At 40.9% G+C, this 26,234-nt stretch overlaps 1 protein-coding gene across 22 annotated transcripts in view; it reads left to right on the top strand.

The window, feature by feature from the left end:
- Positions 1 to 26,234, top strand: part of ANK2 (ankyrin 2) — a 607,793-nt gene that overhangs the window by 33,669 nt on the left and 547,890 nt on the right. The gene's annotated exons all lie outside the window — the stretch shown is intronic.

Genomic DNA, 26,234 nt, shown 5'->3' with positions numbered 1-26,234 from the left:
GGAGATCGACAATTTACCCTGTTAGAAGGGAGAATTTCTGCTGTATTTTGTGAAAATTAAAAGCACGTGTCTGGACCAAAGGCTCCCTTCCCAGATGGTCACACCCCTGGCCTCATGCAGTTTATGGCCATTAGGGGTTGCACTGCTTCCTGGGAGCACCTTAATGGCAGCACCTCTGGCCTGGAGCCCTCTGTCCATCCGCATTCTTTTGGCACCCACTGGCCTGCTCAGACTGAAGTGTTGCCAAAATTTCCACCCTCTTGCCTTAGGGCATTTTAAACACCTGCTGGGCCAGCTTGCAGCTGTGTTAAGTTTCCTGCCTGGGAAGTCCAAGCAATACCAGTTATAGTTTTTGATGGGGCCCTGATGGCCGGTTGCATAGGTTTTAAGAAGCCCCTCAATTCTTTTTTTCCCCAGAGACTATATTTTTAGAGCACAGTTTTGTAGAACATAGAAATTTTTTCAGAATGTAAACATCAAGCTATAGCAGAAAAACCTATAATGATAATAACTAATACTTCTGTAATACTTACTGTGTGCCAGGCATCGCCATCATCAAATCATACATACCAACTTCATCACGACAACCCTGTATGTAAGGGCGATTATATGCAAAAAACCTAGAGGCCCAGGAAGGTTAAGTGACTTCTCCAAGATCCCACATCTGGAGAGTGATACAGCCAGGGTCCAGATGTAGGCCGTCTGGCTCCATATAATCCCTGAGCTCAACCACCAAGTTACCCATCTCTTCGACGGTAGGTGATGAGTAACAGTGGGTGCAAATATCACCGCTGTCACCCTCCCAGTTCTTTGCTTTCTCTGGTCCTTCTTCCACTTTCCTCACGCCCTTAGTGGTTGTGTTTCAGCTTTCTGACTCAATGGGGATCTGCTGCCAGGTTGGGCTCTCGTAGCCCTTCAGCTGCAGGTGTCTCACCCTAGCCCCATCATCAGCAGGAAATGCCTTCATCCTCCAAGCCTGTAAAGGGGGGCTCCCCTCTCACTTTCTGTCACCAATAGGGGCTCTTGTGGATGACCGCCCTCTATCTCTAGGTTCTCCGCCTTTAAAGGAAAAGCAGAATTTCCCTGTTATTCTCTTCTCTATTTTTGAGAGATGAGAAAGTAACGATGGTGGTGTGTGTATCTGTGTGTGTGTCTGTGTGTGTTGTGAACGCCATACCTTAATCCTTTTTTAATAAGAACACACCTGTCCCTCCCATTTCCTCCTCCTTTTCTTTCCCCAGGAAGGTGAACTGCTCACCATGAGGGTCAGCAGTTTTCCATGAGGAGTTCACAATGTGAGATTTAGAAAAGAGTTCTGTGGCAATTGCATTTGGGAGAACCCCAGATTAAAGCAAGTTAGACAGGCTCTTTTCCTTCAGAACTTTTCAGAGCTCTTAGATGCTCATATGATTTAGAATCTTCTATGTGCTAATGAACACATGAATCTTTATAGAGAAGATGGAGCATTTATTCTTTTCCAAGTTTATTTGATCAAGGAATTTTTTTATGTTATTTTTTTATTTTTATTTTTTAGAACATCTCCAAAGGCTGATGTTCTATGGAAGGGGCCTTGGGAAACCTGGGTGTGGATCATGAAGCACCCAACCAAAGAGAATCCTGTAAAAGTGGCCTGAAATTGTCTTATCATCCATCCGCACTTTAATAACTGCATCTACTTTGACCTGTTTTGTTAATTTTTAGATTTGGGAGTATTTAGAGGTCTTTAAAAAGTGGGGATGCTTGAGGTGATGCGAGTGGTGTTATGTAGTGTGCCTGGCCCTGTGGAAATGGACCACCTTGTCATTTTGATGGCATCTGAAGGGATATGAGAAGAATCCTCTGTTGTCTTATTTCTGGGACTTAAAATGAGCGGTGTGGGTGAAACTCAGATGTGGGTACCTACCCAAGAGGTGAGTTAATTCAGGATCACTGGAGCTCTGTTGAGCTTACTCATTTCTATTTAGACTCCAAACAGAAATAGATCATTAATGTTTTGGGACTTCACATTTTTGGACTGTTGTTTAGATGTTTGGTTTTGTTTAAACTATATCTAGCATTCGGAGTAAATGTACAGCCTTGAATAACTCACCTTGTTTTTGTTAAGCTAAATCATCTCAAATATTCTTTTAATAAAATAAATCTTGTTCAAACAAACTGTTACCAGTGTTTTACAGCTCTCTATTGGTAAGCTATAGTTCTTGCTAATGTTTCTCTGCTCTGGCTGCCTCTTAATAAGAATTAAAAAAATATTTTTATAGTTTATTTACAATGCTCTGTCAATTTCTGCTTACAGCAAAGTGATCCAGTTATATATATATATATATGAATAAATGTATGATTCTTTTATTTTAATTATTTTATTATAATTATTAAATATATATAATTCTTACTTGTGATGGAACATGATGGAAGATAACATGAGAAAAAGAATGTATATATAATATACATTATAATATACACAATATACATATAATATACATTGTAATATACATATACATTCTTGTTCTTGTGTTATCTTCCATCATGTTCCATCACAAGTGAGGAAGGATTTTTTTTAGAGGTGTATTGCTAAAGACAGAATTATTCTGACACTTGTTAAAATGGTAAGGAAGATTATTTAGGACTATTATGAATGATGGCGAGACTGTTGTAATAGAAGTGAGAGATCAGGCTCAACTCCCAGTATAGCAAAGAGAGCTGCGGATTGAGAACCAGTGAGTAGAGTGAGGGAGCTGGTGGATGGAAAGTTACTCAGGTAAACATCAAATGTAGGAGGATTCTTGCAGAAGGCAATCCAGGGTGGCTGGATATCATGAGTGGGAGATGAAGAATTTGAGCAGATATCCAGGGTTAGAGATTCTCTCTAAACTGACTTATAATTCTTGCTAAAACGTGGTTATCTAGTCCAGCAAGGACTGGGGGGCAAAAGTGAGGCTTAGTTGAGGGCTCAAAGGAGCCTAACTGAAGTTTGGTAAAGAGGGGAGGGTGGAGGGAGTGGGATGGGTTGGGAGTTTGGGGTTAGTACATGCAAACTATTACTTTTTTTTTGCTTTCAGGGCTGCATGTGTGGCATATGGAAGTTCCCAGGCTAGGGGTCTAATCGGAGCTACAGATGCTGGCCTACGCCACAGCCATAGGAATGCCAGATCTGAGACACGTCTGCAACCTACACCCCAGCTCACGGCAACACCAGATCCTTAACCCACTGAGCAGGGCCAGGGATCGAATCTGCATCCTAGTTGGATTTGTTACCTCTGAGCCACAAGGGGAATTCCTGAAATTAGTTTTCTATGAAGTGAAAGAAAGTATTCCTCAGACTTACTGAGCATTTATATTTCAAAAAGTCAGGAAATTTCAAATCATTGGTGTATGTAAGACAGTCTACCTCTGAGCTCACCATCAACATATTACGTAAAATGTATTCTCTGCTACAGTGGCCATAGCAGTAAGGGCAGATGCTCATGGTTTGGCTTAGGCAGCTTGAAAAAACATTAGAAAATATTTTTCTTGTATTCTCTCATCATGTTTAATTTCAGAAGACTACATTGTCCAGAATTTGGATATTCTGGGCCTTTTACACATTGTACAAGGCTCTAACTGGGATTTAAAAAATTAAATAACATGTTACTATGCTGCAGTGATTTACTTAGTCACCTCCTACTGATTGGAAACAGAATAACAGAATGCCACCCCTCTGATTTGGCTGGGCTTAGAGTGTCATTAAATATGCAAACAGAGGAATATGGATAGTAAGGGGTCCAGTGATCCTGAAACTTTAATGTGCATACAAAGCACCTGGGTCTTGTTAAGATGCAAGTTCTGGAGTTCCCATCGTGGCTTAGTGGTTAATGAATCCGGCTAGCAACCATGAGGTTGCGGGTTTGATCCCTGGCCTTGCTCAGTGGGTTAAGGATCCGGCATTGCTGTGAGCTGGGCTGTAGGTTGCAGACGAGACTCGTCTGTGGCTCTGGCGTAGGCCGGCGGCTATAGCTCCGATTTGACCCCTAGCCTCGGGACCTCCATAAGCCATGCAAGCGGCCCAAGAAATGGCCAAAAAAAAAAAAAAGATGCAAGTTCTGAGTCCATTGGTTAGAGATAGGGCCTCAGATTATGCTACCAGGTCATGCTGATTCTGCTGTTCCTTGGATGTGTAGCAAAGATCTACCTTAAAAAGAATAGCTCTAGTGCTTTCTTGAGCTATTTATTTACTTGTCTCCCCTAAAATTAAGGTGAGTAGTTGCTAGTTTCCAAACATATATATATATATATACATTTGTAGGGGAAGGAAAAAAAGAACTCTTCCACAACCTTCTACCTTCCGCTACTGGGATGTTCAAATTAGACTGAAACGGGAGTTCCCCTTGCAGTGCAGCTGAAATAAACCTGACTAGTATCCATCAAGTTGCAGGTTCGTTTGCTCCCTGGCCTTGCTCATTGGATTGGGGATCTGGCCTTGCCATAAGCTGTGGTGTAGGTTGCAGACGTGGCTCGGATCCCCTGTTGCTGTGGCTGTGGTGTAGGCTGGCGGCTGCAACTCCAATTCCACCCCCTAGCCTGGGAATCTCCCTATGCCATGGGTGAGGCTGCCAAAAAAAAAAAAAAAAAAAAAAATTGACTGAAACGGACAAAAGACAGATTAGGAGAAAAGCCATACGAATCTTATTTGATGTTAATAGTTTGTCTTTTTGCCATTTCTTGGGCTGCTCCCAAGGCATATGGAGGTTCCCAGACTAGGGGTTGAAAAGAAACTACAGCCACTGGCCTGCGCCAGAGCCACAGCAACAAGGGATCCGAGCTGCATCTTCGACCTACACCACTGAGCAAGGGCAGGGACCGAACCCACAACCTCATGGTTCCTAGTCGGATTTGTTAACCACTGTGCCATGACGGGAACTCTGATGTTAATAGTTTTTATGTGCACTGAGCCCTTCACAGAAAGGAAATGAAGATCTAAAGAAACATTAGCCTTAAGAGCTTATATAATCTTTTAACAAAGGGTGATAAATGTTGGATACTGATTAGACAAAGGAAAAAAGGGACCGTAAATTGTGGGACAGTAAATATGCAGAGAAAAGTAATGGAAGATACTTTTAATAGGGTTTGCTTGTGCATCATCTTGGTGTCATCTTTAGCAGGTAGCTGAGGGCAGAGATCACTTTCCACATTCTATAGTTGCTTTTTTTTTTTTGGTCTTTTTGCCATTTTCTTGGGCTGCTCCTGCAGCATATGGAGGTTCCCAGGCTAGGGGTCCAATCGGAGCTGTAGCCGCCATCCTATGCCAGAGCCACAGCAATGCGGGATCCAAGCCTCATCTGCAACCTACACCACAGCTCACGGCAACGCCAGATCCCTAACCCACTGAGCAAGGCCAGGGATCGAACCCTAAACCTCATGGTTCCTAGTCAGATTCATTAACCACTGCGCCACGACGGGAATTCCACATAGTTGCTGCTTTTTTATTGCCTTCAGCTCAAAACAGTTTTTATGCCAAAGTGGCATATTTGGGGGTAGCATATTTTGATCCCTTCCACATTCTTGTCACATAGTGAAGAAAATCAGGATTTTAATTTATTCCTTCCAGGCAGAGAAGAGGACTGTTATTTCATGAAACTGTAGTGCAATTATTTATAGGCATCCTTGCTTTCTTCATTCTAGGATCTCTTGTTAAAGAGTAAACTTTTTTTTTTTTTTTGCTTTTGAGGGCCACACCTGTGGCATATGGAAGTTCCCAGGCCAGAGGTTGAATCAGAGCTGCAGCTGCCAGCCTACACCAGAGCCACAGCAACATGGGATCCAGGCTGCGTCTGCGACCTACGCCACAGCTCATAGCAACGGCAGATCCTTAATCCACTGAGCGAGGCCAGGGACTGAAGCTGTAACCTCATGGTTCTTAGTCAGATTCATTTCTGCTGCGCCATGATGGGAACTCCCAGATATTTATTATTAAATTTGTTTTAACTGATGGACGAGGAAGTCATAGTTTGGAGAAGTTAGGTACTTGCAAAGAAAGAAGGGAAATTTGAATTCAGATAAGTTTGATTTTCAAGTTGTTTCTAATCTATAAGAACAAATTTGGGAATGGTAATAGGAATGTCAAGCTCCTTTATTTTCCCAGGAGGATTTTTTTCTTCACTTTCCATCCTTGTTCTCATATTGACTGAAACAAAGGGAAAGTTACGAAAGATCAGCTGGGGTTAATGATTCCATTTAGGACTATGGCTGTGAATAACATCTTTCTTTCTTTCCTTTTTTTTGTCTTTTTAGGGCCACACCCATGGCGTATGGAGGTTTCCAGGCTAGGGGTTGCATTCGAGCTGTAGCCGCTGGCCTACTTACAGCCACAGCAATGTGGGATCCTTAACCCACTGAGCGAGGCAAGGGATCAAACCTGTGTCCTCATGGATGCTAGTCAGATAAGTTTCCTCTGAGCCACAATGGGAACTCCTGTGAATAACATCTTTGAGGACAAGGATGATTTAGAGAATATTTACACTACTGTTGTCTCCCTTGAAAGTTTCTTTTTTATTGACCTGGAATATTGAGTCATGATTATGTGCTGCAAATGCTCATTGATCCTTTCTAAAGTGTATTAATATACATACACAAGTATTTTCTGTAAACGGCCACACTGGCAGCAAAATACTCTACATAATTTTTGATCTGGTTAAAAACAGCAGCAGAAGCTTGATGTATAAGCTGCCAAGACCTGAAAGAAAACCAAAAGCAAAGCGCCTGAAGGATCCTATTTCCTGAACAGAATGTGCATTTCCCAGCTTACCTAACCTTCAGAGGCCATGACTCCAGTGATCCTAGAATCCCACCACACTCATCTTGTTTGCAGTCAGCACGATCAGTTAAGGGGTAGCTGCCAATACCACGTGTCACCCATATGTATCATTCTTGTCTGTACTGTGTTATCATTTTACTAACAAACTTGGGGACTATAGATGTAAATGTAACGTCACAACTTTTATAGTAGCTTGTTCTAGAGGGGGGCATAAGTGTGGGAAATACCCCATTTAATTTCCTCTCTGTTCAGGAAAAACAAACAGGAGCAGATGTGGGCAGTGGTGGGGTCTGATGGGATGCCACATCTCCCTTCAGAGGATCTTTTTCTGCACGTAGTAGGTGAGCGAGGGTTGTCTTCTCTCCCGTCTGCAACCTCATTGCCACGTGGCGCGATACCATAAAAGCGTGCGTTGGGTCCCACGAACTAGATGCAATAGTGAGCAAGCACAAGAGCAGTCATGCGATCTGGAATGCCACTTCTGGGCTCCACTCTCTTTTGTGCCTTCCTGCAATCACCAGCCTCAGGGAGGTCCATCTCAGGCCAGCATGATGCTGGTCTGGAAGCAGGGTTCCTGACCTTGTAGTTGGGTCATGAGATGGGATCCTCTGTTATGTGACAGACACTGGAACAAATGATGTTCTGGTCATAGGAGCTGCCTCAAAATTGTCATGGCGCTGGGCTAGATGGGTGCTTGACCCTGCAGGGCAGAGCTGTCCATCCAATATTTATTTCTGGTCTGTCCCCATTGCCTGAGCACCACTCAGTGCACCAGGAAAGGATGGTATCTCAGGCCCTTGAGTTCATGAAGGACACTTCTTGCACAGATTCAGATGGAGATGCTTGAAGTGTGGCTCAAGCAACTTCAGGAATTTGGACGCTTGGTAAGGGTTTGTCCCACGCGATCACCCACCTCTAGGAAATGTGATTTAGCTGCTCTTAGAGTGTAGATTACAATCGGTGTGCACCCACATTATCCCACGGCCTACCCTCAAGTCTTTGACGTGAATGACAGGCAAGTATGTCAGGCCAAGGGCTAAACAGTCCCTTGGCTAAATAATTCCTGGGCAACGCAAAAGAAACGAACTTAGAGGTTTTCTTAGCTATACTCTCTCAAAGAGTTATAGTTTTAGATAAGATACTTATGATTATTTGTTTTGATATTTACATTAAAATACCATGCCTTTACGCGCTTAGGACTCTTCCTTTGTGCTTTCTAGATTTGGGAACGAGTAAGAGGAGGTGGGTCCAGATAGATGTTGATCTTGTGAGTTATCCAGTCTCAGCAGGTTCTTCCTCGCGTCCAGGAAAGCTCCAGCCCTCAGAGGAGCTGCCTGGGCCAAGGCTTGTGCCCTTCTCTTGGCTCTTATTTGCTGCCAGCTTATACGGCAGAAAGCCAGATATTTTGTTCTGCTGCCTGAAGTGTCCTTTGTAAACTCTCTGCTGAGGAACAAGTGTGTGTGCGGTTGGCATTGGGACAGCTGCATGGATGCTTATCTGTGACCACCCTGCCCGGCCACATGCCCTTTCTGGGGCTCCCTTTTCCTGGCTGACTTCCACTTAGATTGATCAGAGAGTAGTTCCCATTGAGGCTGAATGGTAATGAACCCAAGTAGTATCCATGAGGATGCAGGTTTGATCCCTGGCCCCTCGCAGTAGGTTAAGGATCTGGCATTGCCATGAGCTGTGGTGTAAGTCGCAGGTGAGGCTGGGATCCAGCATGGCTGTGGCTATGGTGTAGGCTGGCAGCTGTAGCTCCGATTCAACCCCTAGCCTGGGAACTTCCATATGCCTTGGGTGTAGCCCTAAAAAGAAAAAAAAAAAAAAAAAAAAAAAATTAGATCGTTAAGAGGGCCAGCACTCTTCTGGGTTGACGACTAGTACTCTCCCAAATCGATGACCTTTGTTGCTTGAAAAAAATAGTAATGAAAAGAGGAAATGTTGCTTATTAAATCTGCCCTCGTCTCTAGGAGGGTTGTTTGCTCCCTGGTGGAGGCGCATCCACTGGCTCATCCCTGCTCTGCCAGTCATGGAGGAGCCATTCTCTGCAGAATACAGAATACCATTCTCTACATCGGTTGGGTGGTACCTACCAGCAAATCTGCTCCAGTCTGTGGGGGAAAATAGCTCCAGTGAAAGGAGGATTCATGTCAGAGTTTCATTCTTACAGCGTCCTGTCACTCCAAGAATGAGACACTTATTTGATTCAGGGCCATTGACTGTGTCCTTTCCCAGTCACTCTCTCCTCCACAATCTCTTGGAGTCATATATACCATTTAATTGTGACCCCGGTTTTCTTTTCTTTTCTTTCTTTTTTTTTTTGTCTTTTTGCCTTTTCTAGGGCCACTCCTGTGGCATATGAAGGTTCCCAGACTAGGGGTTGAATCGGAGCTGTAGCCACCGGCCTACGCCAGAGCCACAGCAACGCGGGATCCGAGCCGCGTCTGCAACCTACACCACAGCTCACGGCAACACCGGATCGTTAACCCACTGAGCAAGGGCAGGGACCGAACCCGAGACCTCATGGTTCCTAGTCGGATTCGTTAACCACTGCGCCACGACGGGAACTCCCTTCCTTCCTTTTTTTAAAGTTTTAATTTTGAATACCACGAAGTAATTGAGAAGATATGGGTTCTGGTCCCACCCTGCTACTAACTGGGAAAGACACGTGAACCCCCTGGTTCTTTGATTAAGTATCTGGAAAAATGAAACGGTTAGGAAAAAAAATGATTACTGATAGCCTTAGGTCTAAAGTTATATCACCACCATATGGTTACAACATAAGGCAATACTTGCTAAATTAGGAGCTTGCTTAATTATGTGGGTTTAAGAAGTACCAGCAGAATCCTTTAAAAGTTCACATTTTAAAGTGGAAAGATTTTACAGTGGCTAGTTGGGATGTGAGTTCTGCTTTCCACGCTTGGGTGACTGGGGTCATTGTGATTTGGGGTCCTTAGCCAGAGGGGCTGCCAAAGGGAACAAAAGAATAGCTTCACTGTTAATGCTGCTGGACTTTTCTAATGGTAAACAAACTTCCTTTGACATGCACAAGTTTCCAAAGCCCTGCTTTCCGTAGGGAAGGTAGTTGCAGCAAGAGGAGCAAAGCCTTTCGATTTAATTCAGTGGGTGAACGAACATGAAAGCCATGCATAAATCTTAGAAGAACTGTGCTTTGCTGGCAGGCAGAGAATTCTTCCTATCCTCTGATGTGGGGATATGCAGGAGGAGCCCAGGAGGTCCCTGGGAGGGTGCAAACCAATTAAGTAAAAGTCTTGAGCTGAAATAGCTTTTTATCATCTGAGTGAGAAGCCACAGATTTAAAGAAAAGGACTATTGTTTGACCGAGACCTAATTAGCCGGGCTACACTCAAGCTCTTGGATTTATGTCTTCTTAGGGAAAGGAAAGGTTGAAATTGTATATGGCCTACCAATTAGATTGGAATTCCTTGAAATTTGGAACTTCTAAATTCATTTCTGAGGAATTGAGGATTCTCCGAAAGGCTGATTGTATTTGACTGGAGAGGATTTAGATTGAGACCCAAACTAAACATGTGGTTACCTGGATTTACTGAGGGGTCTATTAAATATCCTCTTTGCTGCAGGCTTGGTAGTTCACATGGTTTAGCCTATTAAAGGGCATGGCCTCTGGAGTAAACAATAGGTGGGGTTTCAAATTTGCTGGTACAAAATCTCAGCTTTATAAATAGCTACTAAATAGCTCTTGGCCATGAGGGGAGTTACTTGAGTTACTTGAGTTTATATGTAAAGTGGGATACTTTATGGACTATTGAGAAGATCAAATAAAAGTTATTGGTATGATCCATGTCCCCAGGGGCCTGGTGAGGCTCCTAATCTTTATTGATAGGATGTTTTAAAATAATCGCTCTGTCAGGTTGGCAACATTTTATTTTACCTGGGCATGGAGACAGTTCTTTGTTAAAAAACAAGCAAACAAAAAGGTGCTGAGAAAAAGAGGGGATGGGACTAAGAGCTATATGGAGAGCAAAGAAAAAAAAAAAAAAATCCTTATTCTCTGCTTTCTTAAGAGCACCGAACTTGGCACTGAGTTCAAATCTAGATTCCGGATCTAGAGCGTGCCACTTAGTATGTGACTGGGCCAAGTTATTTAACTTCTCTGCTTCAGTTTCCTCATCTAAAATGGTGAAGCAGGAGTTCCCATCGTAGCGCAGTGGTAAACAAATCCGACTAGGAACCATGAGGTTTTGGTTCCATCCCTGGCCTTGCTCAGTGGGTTAAGGATCCGGCGTGGCTGTGCGCTGTGGTGTAAGTCGTAGACGCAGTTGGATCCCGAGTTGCTGTGGCTCTGGAATAGACCGGTGGCTGCAGTTCCGATTCAACCCCTAGCCTGGGAACCTCCATATGCCGCAGGAAGCGGCCCTAGAAAAAGGCAAAAAGACAAAAAATAAATTAAAAAAAAAATGGTGAAGCAAAACAAACAACCCCCCCCCAAAAAAAACCCCAAAAAACAGTGAAGATAATTGGTCCTACGCCTGACCCACAGTGAGTTTGGAGTTTGGAGCAGAGAAGGGTTTGTTTGCAGGGCCAAGCAAGGCGAACAGGTGGCACGTGCTCAAAAGTTCCAAATTCTGTGGTTTTCACAGGAGGGTTTTCAAAGACAGTGTCAGGCAACAGATTGGAGGAGGGATGATCAGCTCTCAGACATGCTGAGTCGGTAGGCGGTGAGGTAACAGGGTGATGTTTCTGAAATCTCAACCTTCTCTTTGCAAACATTCTGGGGTCTAGTGCTTGTGGTCCGCCTGCACTCACCATCCTCCACCAGGTTGGCTGGGGGGTATCTTGGTTAAAGGGAGGTTGTTATCTACCTCCCTTTAAGAGGAGCTAGGAGCCCTGTGACTCTGTTGTCCTGATCATTAACTGCTTGAGCCTGCTCTTTGGAACTCCGGGAAGGCCTAGGGGACTAAAGCTCTTTTTTTTTATTCTACCAAGAAGAAAGGGGAGCAATGAGGGGTGGGAGGGGGGAAAGGGAAGGAGGAGAGTTTGTACCCTGGAAGGTCTTGCAGCATCTTGCACAGTTTCAATTCACCCTTTTCTCTGCTACTTCTCCGTTTTGAGGGGGAACATGTGTGGGACAAGAAAAGGGAAAAAAATCGGGATAAAGAGGTTAATCATAAACTCGACAGAGGATCTCAGTTTTAGGAGGACTCGATTTCGCTCTGGTGATTGTGGAGATGAGAGGAAGTAAGGAGTGGAAAGGCGGTATCTGGCATGTGCTCAGCACCCAGTAAAAGTTAATGGTTATTGTTGTTTCACCACGAGCATTAAACTGTTGAGTGGTCGGTATGGAAATAGGAACAAAGAGCTTTAATGTAGTGTGTTTGACAGATTTAAGGAATGATGCATCCTCTTAGAGTGAATTTATTTCATTATTTTTTAGCACCTATTACTTTTTGATTTCATAAGAGATAGAGATGGTTTGTTCAACGAGGGCCGTTCTAAAGCTACATTTTAAAGGATGCTAATCTTCCATGTGAAAGCTGGGCTTCATTATTTCTGGAGTGTTCCTGGCCAAGGCAGATGAGAGTTTTAATTTTTGGAATGCTAACAAGGGCAGCTGTATTCCAGAGTCCCAGTTGTTTTTATGGGCTTTTAGAAAAAGCACAGAAACAAAACTAGTGGGGAAAATGTTTTGAGACTCTGAGTTGAGTCTAAAACCTTTGAGAAGGGCTATTTCTCTTCAAGTTAGATGGCAGTAAAATTAATCAAGTACTTAAGTGTGAAGTCTTATGACCTAATTGTGTGGTTAGATTAACTAGTTTTTTCTTCGCCATTATTTTATGTATTTGATATGGAAAACATTCTTAAGGCATGAGATAAATGTTTTTCTTATGAATAAAAAAAATTAAATGAAAACTGTTTACTCTAGAGGATTCAGGAGATTCTAGCATTTAAATGCAGTCTTTATACTTAAAATTATCACACGTGTACTTTTAGCAATGAGATAAGATTTTGGAATCTATTAAATGCCTTGTTATTTTATAATTTTTTTCTAACCTGTATTTATGGTTTTTTTTTTCCCCTAGAACAAAAGGTTAATAAGCTACCTACCTCTTCCCCCCCAAATATGTTCTATTCCTTTTTTTTTTTTGGCTGTGCCTGTGGCATGCAGAAGTTCTGGGATGGGAATCGAACCTACGCCACAGCAGCGATCCAAGCTGCTGCAGTGACAATGCCAGATCCTTAACCTGCTGCACCACAAGAGAACTTAATGCCGTATTTAATTTTTAAATTTTTAAAGTGATTTTAAGAGTTACTAATTTTTACATTGTTGGTGTGACTGTAATATAAAAATCTAAAGGGTCTTTCAATAGAGAAAAAGGCCAGGATGAAGAGAGGCTGTGTGCAGGTAGTGGAAACATTCGTGATTTAGCGTTTTTTATCTTTCAAATATTCTCATTAAAATATTAATGATCATGTATTACTCTTAAATTACAGTTGTAATTTCTAATTTTATGTCAGGTGTGATAACTTCAATAGCCCAAGATTTCAGCATTATCTTTAAAGGTTAAAAAAATCTTCTTTTTTATTTTTTACTCCTACATAATTTGGGGGAAAACATGTAACTTTAGAGCATCTTTATACATTTTTGATGTAGAATGACTATAACTGGTCAACTTCATTTTGTGTATTATAAGGAAAATAAACATTTGTAAAGAAAGGAAGGTCAAATATATGACACAATACTGTTATTAAAGGAATTAATAGGAGTTCCTGTTGTGGCTCAGTGGTTTATGAATCTGGCTAGCATCCATGAGGACACTGGTTCTATCCCTGGCCTTGCTCAGTGGGTTAAGGATCTGGTGTTGCTGTGGCCGTGGCATAGGCCGGCAGCTACAGCTCCGATTCGATCCCTGCCCTGGGAACCTCCATATGTTGTTGGTGTGGCCCTACAAAACAAAAAGTAAAAAAAAAAAAAAAAAGATAAAAGAATTAATAAGAGATAAGTGATAGTACAGTCAGGGATCCCCAAGAGCCTTACATTTATATGGGAATGCATACAACCAGAAAACTAAATGTAGAGGTCATGAGAAGAAACAAGGATTAGGTAGGATATTGTGGAAAAGAGCCAAAAATTATTTGCAGAAGGAAGAAGACAGATCCAAAATAATAAGGAAGGACTAAAATGAGCGTTCTGGTTAATAAGTGAGTATTAGCGTTCATTTAGCATTCAACAAAGATTTTGTTCCAGGAGTTCCCACTGTGGCTCAGCAGGTTAAGAACCCAACATAGTATCTCCAAGGATGTGAGTTCCATCCCTTGCTTTGCTCAGTGGGTTAAGGATCCTGTGATGCTGTGAGCTGCAGTGTAGGCAGATGTGGCTCGGATCTGGGTTGCTGTGGCTGTGGCTGTGGCCAGCAGCTGCAGCTCTGGGAACTTCCATGTTCCACAGGTGTGGCCGTAAAAAGGAGAAGAAAGAAAGAAAGATTTTGTTCCAGGTGGTATGAGGATATCCCTTAACCAGACACATCACTCATTCTTAGTGCCATCTCATCATTTTGACATGGTGACATTTTGAGAAGGACCAATAACATTTTCATTAAATGATAGGGATTTCTTTTTAAAACAAACTTTATTGAGGTATAATTGACATAAAAGATTGTAAGATATTTAAAATGTACATCTTGGCAATAAGATATACACATACATTGTGAAAGGAATCTCCCCATCTAGTTAATTAACACACTGATAAGAATTTTTAAAAATTGTTTTTTAGGCAGGCATTGCCATCATCTGCATCTATGCCTTTCCTTTTGTCTTCCTCCTTCAAATTCTGATTCAAAATAGCACATTCTTACTTTAGATATGTTCACATAGTAAGTGAGATCTCAGTGTGTATTGATCTTAGAGACTGCCACTTGTTTATTCAACAAATATTTGTTGAGATTCTCATGTTCCAGGTGCTGACCAGGGCTGGGGGAAGGGGTATGACATTCCATTTCTTAACTTCTGCTACTCTGCCGTCTTTAAGATGACTTTGCACTGTGGGCGGATTTTTATAGGTTAATTTGTTGAGGTGATCGGAGTTCTCATTTGTGACTGTTGACCTTAGGTACTGCCTGTATTGCAAAAACAAAAACAGACAGTATCTCTTATTAGGGTTTTGGAAAAGAGAAAAACTTCTAAGTTCAACAGGTGATTAAAGTGTTGGAGTCCAGGAGTTCCCTTCGTGGCACAGTGGTTAACGAATCCAACTGGGAACCATGAGGTTGCGGGTTCGATCCCTGGCCTTGCTCAGTGGGTTAAAGACCTGGCGTTGTCGTGAGCTGTGGTGTAGGTTGCAGATCTGGCTCGGATCCCATGTTGCTGTGGCTGTGGTGTAGGCTGGTGGCTACGGTTCCAAGTGGATCCCTAGCCTGGGAACCTCCATATGCCATGGGAGCGGCCCAAGAAAATGGGAAAAAGACAAAAAATAAATAAATAAAGTAAAATGTTGGAGTCCACACCTTCAAGGTTTTTTTCTCTAATGTTTACTTGGTCAAAAGTGATTCATTAACTCATGCTGTATTTTGAAATCACATAAAAGCAACTGGGTGCTCTGCCGACGGCACTTTCTGAGTGACTGTTAGGAGTAGAAACTAGGGATTCGTTGGCCTTAAGAATGGGCATTAGCTAAGCCCCTTGCATTATGCCAACTCTAATCTACCCATTGGTACAGGTTACTTCGTTGGCTGCCAAAGTAATGGGGAGACCTCTGGCTCAGCATTTTAAGTCATAATCTCCCCAAAGGACTGTGTACAGTCATGAAAGTTAATGTGGAGAGCTTTACAAATTGCAGTAAAGAAATTCACCCTCCCATCTTTCATTTTCTCAAAACGTTTTGAAAGCTCTATTACTTGCTGTTACAATGGATTTTGGTCGATACCAAACTCACCACTGTAGAAGGTCTCAAGGAAAATGCTTGTTTATTTTTTAAATTCCGTTTTTTTTTTTTTTTTTAATCTCTCTTTGAAAGATTTCTAGGTATATGAAAAGGATTACTTTGCCGCATAAAAAAGATGTACTTTGTGGCTCTCATCTCACTCTATTGTCAGTTTCGCCCATGAAAAATAGATGGATGAACTACAACTGCTGAAGGCAAAACGAAATGTGGTGTGGGGATGTGGAGGAGGGGAACATAATGAGTTACTTGAATGAAGTTTTGCCACAGTTAGCATTCATAAAAGGGTCTAGGCCATGACCCACTAGACCCACTACCCTGAACGCGCCAGATCTCAGAAGTGAGGCAACAAAGAAGCTCAAACCTGCTGAACCCCATTTGTACTTAGATGAGAGAATTTATAAAATGTATGATGATAGAAAATACTACAAGATATCTAATTTAATTTTACACCGTGATTTTAAAAAATATCAATATTGTCATTTACCTAAGATCTCCTGACATATTTATTTAAAACCTGGATGAGTTTCACAAATTTCCTTGCAGCTTTAACAAAATGTCTATTATTGGTAGGAATGGCCTAGTAGGTTTCTTATATATTCATCTCCTCAAAAGTCATTGCTCCACCTTTTAAAGAAATTAAGTACTCTGTCCTTTTCCATATGTTTCAATTGTTTAATCATAGAGTTTTGTGGGAAATTAAGATTACACACATGCACACACAAACACATGGCTTTACTTAACTCTTCGGTGGATCACTCTGCTGTATTTATGAAGCATTCTGTTGTAAGAAGAGTCAGCATTGCTGTTTTCCTTAAACTAATAGCAGCCATAATTATTTTTTAATTGGCGTGTGGTATATGGTACAACAAGGAAAAAAAATCAAGGAGAAAATAACTTTTGGAGAATTAAATATTTTTAATTGTTCGTTATTGGGCATTTACTTTGTGACCATAATTTATGTCCTTTTACCTCCTGTAAATCCTAGACAGGAATAATCCTAAAGCAGTGGGATACAATGGGTGTTGCTTATCCAGAGGCTGGGTAAGAGCATCAGAATCTTCCTCCAGAAGAGATCCAGTTAAGGTCTTAGTTAACATACCTGATGGAACCATTTATGTGAGTGTGTATAATGACAAGAAAAAGATAGAGTGACCAAATCCAAACTGCAGAGTAAAAATGATAGGAAATTGAATATTCTTCAGGTACCTTAAACATAATTATATTTACATAGCAAACTAAGATTCATATATGGCATTATTTCCTTTTTACTCTTTTATTATGACTTGGTTTTTGTAGAAAAATGACAAAACATTAACAAAACACCAATAAGCAAAATGAAAATAATAAGCTTCATTTATTATCCAATCACCAAAAAATTAAATTAATTTTTGATGTTAATACTGGTATAAACTTTACATGTATTTTTCCTCTTGTTTATTATTGTTTTTTAAAGAGGTGGGGACAGGGTTTCCTTGCCGTGTACTAGAAAATTGGCAGAATGCTGTAAATCAGCAATAATGGAAAAAATAAAAATCATTATAAAAAAAAATAAAGAGATGGAAGTTTTATGCTGTGTCTAGTGTTAAATTCTTAAATTTTTCTTAAGAGTAAATTATGTCTAGAGTTCCCATCGTGGCTCAGTGGTTAAGGAACCTGACTGGTATCCATGAGGACATGGGTTCGATCCTTGGCCTCGCTCAGTGGGTTAAGGATCCTATGCTGTCGTGAGCTGCGGTGTAGGTCGCAGACACAGCTTGGATCCTGCGTTGCTGTGGCTGTGGTGTCGGCCGGCAGCTGCAGTTCCAAGATTCCACCCCTAGCCTGGGAACCTCCATATGCCTCGGATGTGGCCCTAAAAAGACAAAGAAAAAAAGGAGTGAATTATGTCTAAAGGAAAACTGTGTTCTTTTCCTTTCCCCTCACAATTCTATGTGGTCTGCTGATAATGTCGTGGTGGTTTACCAGTCTTGGTCTGTGTCACAATAGGTAGTTCCTTGCATCAAAGCTTATCATAAATTGTAAATAAATCTAAGTTTCTGCAAGTACTTCAAATTTACTTTTCATACCATTAAAAATTGTTTCTATGTCTTGCTATTTCCTAGATCCATGCTATACTGAGTTTCTAAATTCTCCTTTAATACACTCCAAAAGACCTTATGTGTTTTTCTGAAATGTACTGTTTCTACATTGATAATGATTTCCTTTTTTGGGGTCTTTTAATTTTTTTTCTTTCATTTCTTTTTTCTTGAACTCCAGCAGATCATGTTTTATCTCCTTTGAAAGTATTTCCTTGTCTTCCTTAAGTACTTACATTTCTACTTTGTGCTCTTATTTTATAAAGGCAATTACTTTTTAAATTTCTTAAAAATTATGTTAATATATTTGATTAAATTTGTCTGTCTTTAGGAACACTTTTCTTAATTTGTTTTCTATTTCTTCTGTTTTTTTTCCTCCATTTTTCATTTTTTATTCCTTCTTATGGCTGCACCTGCTGCATGTGGAAGTTCCCAGGCTAGAGGTCCAATCAGAGCTGTAGCTACTGGCCTACACCACAGCCACAGCAATGATGGACCTGAGCCTCACCTGTGACCTACACTGCAACTCATGGCAACTCTATATCCTTAACCCACTGAGCAAAGCCAGGGGTTGAACCCGTCTCTTTATGGATACTAGGTGGGTTCTTAACCTGCCGAGCCACAGTGGGAACTCCATATTTTTTGGTATTCTATTTGTAGGAATTCTGTTTTAAAAATTGAGTTATAATGGATAGATCATAAAACTTACCATCTTAAGGCATACAATTCAGTTTTTTTAATAGCATATTCATAGAGTTGTGTAATTAACATCACTATTTAGTTCCACCATATTTTCATCACCCCCAAAAGATACTCTGTACCTGTTAATAGTCACTCCCCATACTCATTTCCTTCAGCCCATGGCAACCACTAATAAACTTTCTGTGTCTGTGGATTTGCTTATTCTGGATATCTTATATAAATAGAATCATACAATATATGGCCTTTTGTGTCTGAGTGTGTCTAGCTTCACTTAGACTAATGTTTATAAGTTTCATCTATATTGTCATGTATCAGTACTCCATTTCTTTTTCTAAATTTTTAAACTTTTTTATTTTTATTTTTGTCTTTCTGTCTTTTTAGGGCTGCACCTGCAGCATATGGAGGTTCCCAGGCTAGGGGTCTAACCGAAGCTGTAGCCGTTGGCCTACACCATAGCCACAGTAATGCCAGATCCAAGCTGTGTCTGTAGCCTCCACCATAGCTCATGACAATGCTGGATCCTTAACCCACTGAATGAGACCAGAGATCAAACCCACAACCTCATGGTTCCTAGTTGGATTCGTTTCTGCTGTGCCATGATGGGAACTCCCCATTCCTTTTTTTTTAATAATGATTTTTATTTTTTCCATTATAGCTGGTGTACAGTGTTCTGTCAGTTTTCTACTGTACAGCAAGGTGACCCAGGTACACGTACATTATACATTCTTGTTTCTCACATTATCATGCTCCATCATAAGTGACTAGATATAGTTCCCAGTGCTATACAGCAGGATCTCACTGCTTATCCACTCCAAAGGCAATAGTTTGCATCTATTAACCCCAAATTCCCAATCCATCCCGCTCCCTTCCCCTCCCTCTTGGCAACAAGAAGTCTGTTCTCCATATCCATGATTTTCTTTTCTGCGGAAAGTTTCATTTGTGCTGTATATTAGATTCCAGATATATGTAATATCATATGGTATTTGTCTTTCTCTTTCTGACTTACTTCACTTAGTATGAGAATCTCTAGTTCCATCCATGTTGCTGCAAATGGCTCCATTCCTTTTGATAGCTGAGTAATATTCCACTGTATTGATATACCACAGTTTTTTTTTTTTAATTCAGTCATCAGTTGACACATATTTGGATTGTTTCTACCTTTTTGCTGTTATGAATAATGCTACTATGAACATTCATGTGCAGGTTTTCATGTGGATATTTGTTTTCATTTCTCTTGATTATACCTAGGAGTGGAACTGCTAGGGCACATGGTAATTCTGTGTGTAATCATTTAAGAGACTGCAAGACTATTTTCCAAAGAGGCTGCATTTTCACTGGCAGAATATGAGGGTTTTGACTTCTCCACATCTTCATCAACACTTGCTACTATTTGCCTTTTTGATTAAAGCCACCCTGGTGGGTAGGAAGTGGTAACTCATTGTGTTTGTGACGTTGAACATATTTTCATATAATTATTGGTTATTTATTATCTTCTTTTGGAGAAATGTCTATTCAGATTTTTTTACTTATTTTTAAGTAGAGCTTTTTTTTTATTATTATTGAATTGTAAGAGTTTTCTATATGTTGTGGATGTTAGACCCTTATCAGATATATATAATTTGCTAATATTTTCTCTCATTCAGAGGGTTTTTTTTTTTTTTTTTAGTTTTCTTAGTGTCTATTGACACAAAGTTTTTAGTGTTGGAGCTCCTGTCGTGGCGCAGTGGTTAACGAATCCGACTAGGAACCATGAGGTTGCAGGTTTGATCCCTGGCCTTGCTCAGTGGGTTAAGGACCTGGCATTGCTCTGAGCTGTGGTGTAGGTTGCGGACGCGGCTCGGATTCTGCGTTGCTGTGGCTCTGGTGTAGGCCGGCGGCTATAGCTCTGATTGGATCCCTAGCCTGGGAACCTCCATATGCCGCGGGATCGGCACTAGAAAAGGCAAAAAGACAAAAAAAAAAAAAAAGTTTTTAGTATTAATGAAGTCCAGTTTTTCTACTTTTTCTTTTGCTGCTTGTACATTTGATGTCTTATGTGAGAAATTCTTGCCTAGTCCAAGATTATGAAGATGTACATCTATGTTTTTTCCCAAGAGTTTTATAATTTTATCTCTTACACTTAGGTCTTTTATCCATTTTGAGTTAATTTTAAGTATATGATGTAGGGTAGCGGTCCAAAATAGATTTTTTACATGTGGCTGTCCAGTTTTTCTGGCAGTAATTCTTGAGAAGACTATTCTTTCCACTTTAATGAGTTCTTGGAATCCTTGTTGAAAATGAGCTGACCGTAGACCCAGAAGTTTTTTTCTGGCCTCTTAATTCTATTCCATTTATCTATATGTCTATACTATGTCAGTACCACACTGTCTTATAGAAAGTTCAAAATTAAGAAGTGTGAGTCGTCCAACTATGTTATTTTTCAATATTGCTTTGGCTGTTCTGGGCCTCCTCTTTTATTCCTTTTTTTAGCAATTTGAGAGTTCTCTCTCTTTGATCCATCTAATTAAAAGTTGGTCAAAATATTTATCTTTTCAAAGAATCAACTCCTGGCTTTGTTGATTTTTTTTTCCTCGCCTCTGTTTTTACTTATTTATGCTTTAATCTTTATTTTTTCCCCTTCCTTCTGTTTGCTATTGTTTTAGTTTGTTCTTCTTTTTCTCGTTTCTTAAGGTGAAAGACTAGGTTACTGACTTGACATTTTTTTAACATAGACGTTTACAGCCACATATTTCCCCTGCTATTGTTCCAACCCATGTATTTTAATGTATTATATTTTCATGTTAATTCATCTCAAAGTATTATCTAATTTCCCTGTGATTTTCTCTTTGACCCATTGGTTTTTTATTTCCCACATATTTTTAAATTTCTAAAGTACTTCTGCTATGGGTTTCTAATTTTGTTCTATTGTGGTTGAAGAATATACTCTATATGATTTCTTTCTTTTTCAGTTTATTGGCTTGTTTTTATGCCATAATATATGGTCTGTCTTGGAGAATATTCTATGTGCAAAATGATTTAATAAACATTTTTATAGTTTTAATTTTGAATGTGATAAATATTGATAGATATTATTCATAACTAAAGCTTTTTGAGATTCTCAGTAACCCGAGAACAGTGAATGTGAACAGATCCTAAGCTTAAAATGATTAATAACCACTGACCTAAAGGAATGTTGAGAAACGACCCTGGACACAAATTCGACTCTGATTATGAAAGATGCTAATTGCCTTGCAATAAGTATAGACTTTCCTCTGTAATCAATACGAAGTCAGTGTCAGTGTCAGTTTTTAGGAGGAATGAATAATTGCAATATCTGCTGCATTCCTGGGGCATAGAACAGTCCTTAGATGCTCAGCAAATATTTGTCAGATGATAGTCTGAAGTGTGGATTGAGAGACCAGAGGCAGGAAAACTGGTTTGTTTTTAGATTTTAGGGAAGAGATGCTTAGATGAATGAGAGCCATTCTGAGAAATTATATTTCAACTCTCTAATTACTTTGTAATATTGGCCTTTATCAAGAAAAGAAATGTGAAATAGTCCCTGGATATTTTTTTCTTCCCTGTAGAGCATTCAATGTCTTTCCAAGAGTTTACCATGATTTCTTAATGAGTGTAAGCAATCCTTTGCTAATGCAATTTTTCAGATTTCGTAGTTTGAATAAATAGAAAGCCAATATATAAACTGAGCACAAAGCAGCTTAAAGGGATTCACTGTGGTGATAATCACAGTATCTCTTCTTTAAAATAGGGGATCCTGCTTGGAGTTTCTGTGTGCTTTGAAACATGTCAATTTAAACCTATGTAATTTAGCATATATTGTGAGGATATTTTGAGATTATATAGCCTATAAATCAAAATTCCATAAAAAAAACAGCTGGAACACTCAAAATAGGATAAATTAGGGAGGTTTTATTTATGTTGCAACTATTTAGAGAGGTAAATAAAGAGGAAGAAGAGACCAGGGGAATGGAAAATATTTGAAAAGCAAGAAAAAAAAAGTGTGTGTGGGATGGAGGGCACAGGTGTAGGCTTTAACTTTGAGATGAGATGTACCGCTTCCTTCAACCCTGCAGGAAGGGATTAAACAAACAGATGTAGCAATAGATATATTGAAGCCCAAAGTTGATGAGAAAGCCCATGCTACTTGACTGGGACTAGACTAACTCTTGCCTTGGATTCTCACTGATCGCAAGAGGTCTCTTGGCTGGTAAGGGGGAGAAGTTATCCTCATTCTCTAGCCAAACAAGGCGTCATTTTCTTATTGTCGAGAAAGAGACACGTGAACAGGTCTACCTGGGGTTAATCTTCCTTTCCTCTTACACCCAGGCATCAGGTACCACATGCTGGTGTCCTTGAACCCCATTCCCTTTAACAGAGATCATGTGTTGTACTGGAGAGATAAGTACAATCTAGTTGTACCAAAAATGACACAGGAGATCTCTTGTGGTTCAGTGGGCTAAGGATCCAGCAAGTGTCACTGCAGTGACTTTGGTTGCTGCTGTAACTGGGGTTCAATCCCTGGTCCAGGAATTTCTGCATGGGGGGGGCATGGCCAAAAAAAAGAAAATGACACAGAAGTATTTTCTCGACCTATACTTTAAAAATAGCTTTGGAGTTCCCGTTGTGGTTCAGTGCGTTAAGAACCCAGCACAGTGTCCGTGAAGATGTGGGTTTGATCCCTGGCCTCACTTAGTGGGGGAAGGATCCAGCATTGCACAAGCTGCGGTGTAGGTCGCGGATGTAATTTGGATCTGGTGTGGCTGTGGCCGTGGTGCAGGCTGGCAGCTGCAGCTCCAGTTTGACCCCTAGCCTGGGAACTTCCATATGTCGCAGGTGTGGCCCTAAAAAGAAAAAAACCAAAGCTTTGTGGAGTTACATGCGGTGTATTTAATATGCAGAATTTGATAAGTTTTGACATATGTGAGGGACCACGAAACCACACCACAGACAAGATGGCGATCATATCTGTCACCCCCAGTTTCCTCGTGCCCCTCTGTGCGATCCCCCCTTCCTGCTCCTCCTTTACCCTCAGGCTTGTTGTCACTATAGATTGATTTGCATGTATAATGTTATATAAATGGAATTCCACAATGTCTACTCCTTTTTAAAATCTGACTTCTACTTAGTAATTATTTTGAGATCCATCTATATAGAATATTAAAATACCAGTTAGGCTCTCAGTTTAACATTCAACCCTTTCACTTGCTTTTGGTAAACATTCTGTCCCATTTCCTTCTGGTGTTAAACATTCTTTTTCTTATCCACCTCGCTAAGCCAACAACCTCTTCCACCTTCCCATGAACACAAGCATTTTCCCCCCTTCCTTGTGATAAATAAAGCTTCAGAACAAAATTGCATTACTTTCTCCCTGTTTTCACCTTTCTTCCTCTCATCTCAGGGATGAAGAGTCCAGCTGGGCTCTGCTGTGTTTGTTTCCTTCTTTTTGCTGTTTCACTCTGTTGCTCATCTCTTTCTTCTGTACCTTCAACCTCTTTCCATCACTGCTTCATTTCCCTAAGCCTGTGAGTTTCTTATCCTAAAATAAAACAATCAAAATAATCACAATAATTAAATATAAGAATGGTTTGCTGTCTGTACTTTACCCCTCCTGCCTCATCTGTGTTTCCTTGCTCACTCAAGCCTCTTTAAAGCAAGGTCCACACAGGACCAGCTACGGAATTTGCAGAGCCAAGTACAAAATGAAAACGCAAGATCTCTTGCTCAAAATTATGAAGAATTTCTAGGAGTTCCTGTCGTGGCTCAGTGGTTAATGAATCCGACTAGGAACTGTGAGACTGCTGGTTCGATCCCTGGCCTTGCTCAGTGGGTTAAGGAGCCGGCATTGCCGTGAGCTGTGGTGTAGATTGCAGATGCGGCTTGGATCCTGCCTTGCTGTGACTTCAGCATTGGCCGGCGGCTACAGCTCGGATTTGACCCCTAGCCTGGGAAACTTCATATGCCATGGGAGCAGCCCTAGAAAAGACCAAAAAAAAAAAAAAAAAAAAAAAGAAAGAAAGAAAGAAAAAAAAAAAAGAATTTCTAGATGGCGGGAGTTCCCAACGTGACTCAGTGGTTAACGAACCCGACTAGTATCCATGAGGACATTGGTTTGATCCCTGGCCTCGATCAGTGGGTTAAGGATCTGGCGTTGCCATAAGCTGTGGTGTAGGTTGCAGAGGAGGCTCAGATCCCACATTGGTGTGGCTGTGGTGTAGGCCGACAGCTACAGCTCTGATTGAACCCCTAGCCTGGGAACCTGCCTATGCCATGGGTGCGGCCCCAAAAAAGACAAAAAAAAAAAAAAATTTCTAGATGGCTACAGCAGAGGATTAAACCAGGCATGGGCCAGGGAGCCTATGTAACTCCATAGGTTGCTCATCATGAAATTGACTCCAGGTCTACACTCCTCATTTCTACTCACTGAATTCCCATTCACCTCTCACCCCACTGCAAGCTCTCTCTTACCTTCTTATTCTTGCCATGTGAGATCCCCACTGAGCTAACATCAGTGAATATTTTTCAGTTCTTATTTTGAACTTTTTGCATTAAACTGATCTTCCTACATATTCCTGTCTCCCTTCCATGCATTGGGGTTGCTAGAAAATTATTCCTTGAGTGAATATATGACCGTTCTTGGACTTCTGCTCATTAGATTCTTGGGGCCCTGTCTTCTCACTTACTCCATACACTCATCCTAGTCCCTCCAGGTTTTCATGTAAGTTTGTGACTTCAAAACCTGTATGTCGAACTCTTTCCCTAACTTTAGACATCCCCTGCCATAGCCCCCACCTCAGATACACATAGAAATGTGTATCTGAGGCTTCTAAGCTATCTTCACTTGGCCTATCAATTGATACTTCTTTTTTTTTTTTTTTTTTCCTTTTTCCAGGGCCCCTCCTGTGGCATATGGAGGTTCCCAGGCTAGGGGTCCAATTGGAGCTGTAGCTGCCAGCCTACACCAGAGCCACAGCAATACAGGATCCGAGCTGAGTCTGCGACCTACACCACAGCTCATGACATCACCAGATCCTTAACCCACTGAGCAAGGGCAGGGATCGAACCTGCAACTTCATGGTTCCTAGTCGGATTCGTTAACCACTGCACTGAGACGGGAACTCCTCAATTGATACTTCAAATTGAGCATTTCCCAAACCAAAGTCATCACTATGTCCTACTCTTAACACTTCTCTTTCTCCTATGGTTCTTTTTTTTTTTTAATGAAAGTTCCCTGGGCCAGGGATAGAATCTGGGCTGCAGCAGTGACCCACACCACATCTTTGACAATGTTGGATTCTTAAGCCACTGCGCCAGGTTGTGGATTGAATTCATATCTCTGTAGCAACCCGAGCCCCTGCAGTTGGATCCTTAACCCACTGTGCCACAGTGGGAATTCCCTGCGGTTCTTATTTTTAATGGCATGTCTAGGCACAAGATGCTAGGGAGGACTCTTGAAGGAGAGATTATATTTTCTGACCCATGTAAGGAGCTCAGGCAAGATGTCTAGTTTGAAATAGGACTTGAAAGATAAGTAAATCTGGAAAGATAAAAGTAAGGTGGAAGTTGCATAAAGTATAAAGCATTATTGCTTTTTTTTTTTTTCTTTCTCCTTCTGGGGAAAAAAAAACCGAGATATGACCGCCAGTTTCTAAGACAGTCTCTAATGATTCCCACCACCTGATATTTATGCCCGGTGTGGTGCCCTCCCACACTGAACGGGGCTGATTTGTGCAACATACAGAGCATTGCTGCT

This window comes from Sus scrofa, chromosome 8 (assembly GCF_054392235.1).
Source record: "Sus scrofa isolate SSC_HxYL_T2T_F1_AM1 chromosome 8, Sscrofa_HxYL_maternal_Yorkshire_Landrace_v2.0, whole genome shotgun sequence".
In the NCBI taxonomy this organism is placed as follows: Eukaryota; Metazoa; Chordata; class Mammalia; order Artiodactyla; family Suidae; genus Sus; species Sus scrofa.
This window is presented reverse-complemented; position numbering and strand designations above follow the sequence as displayed.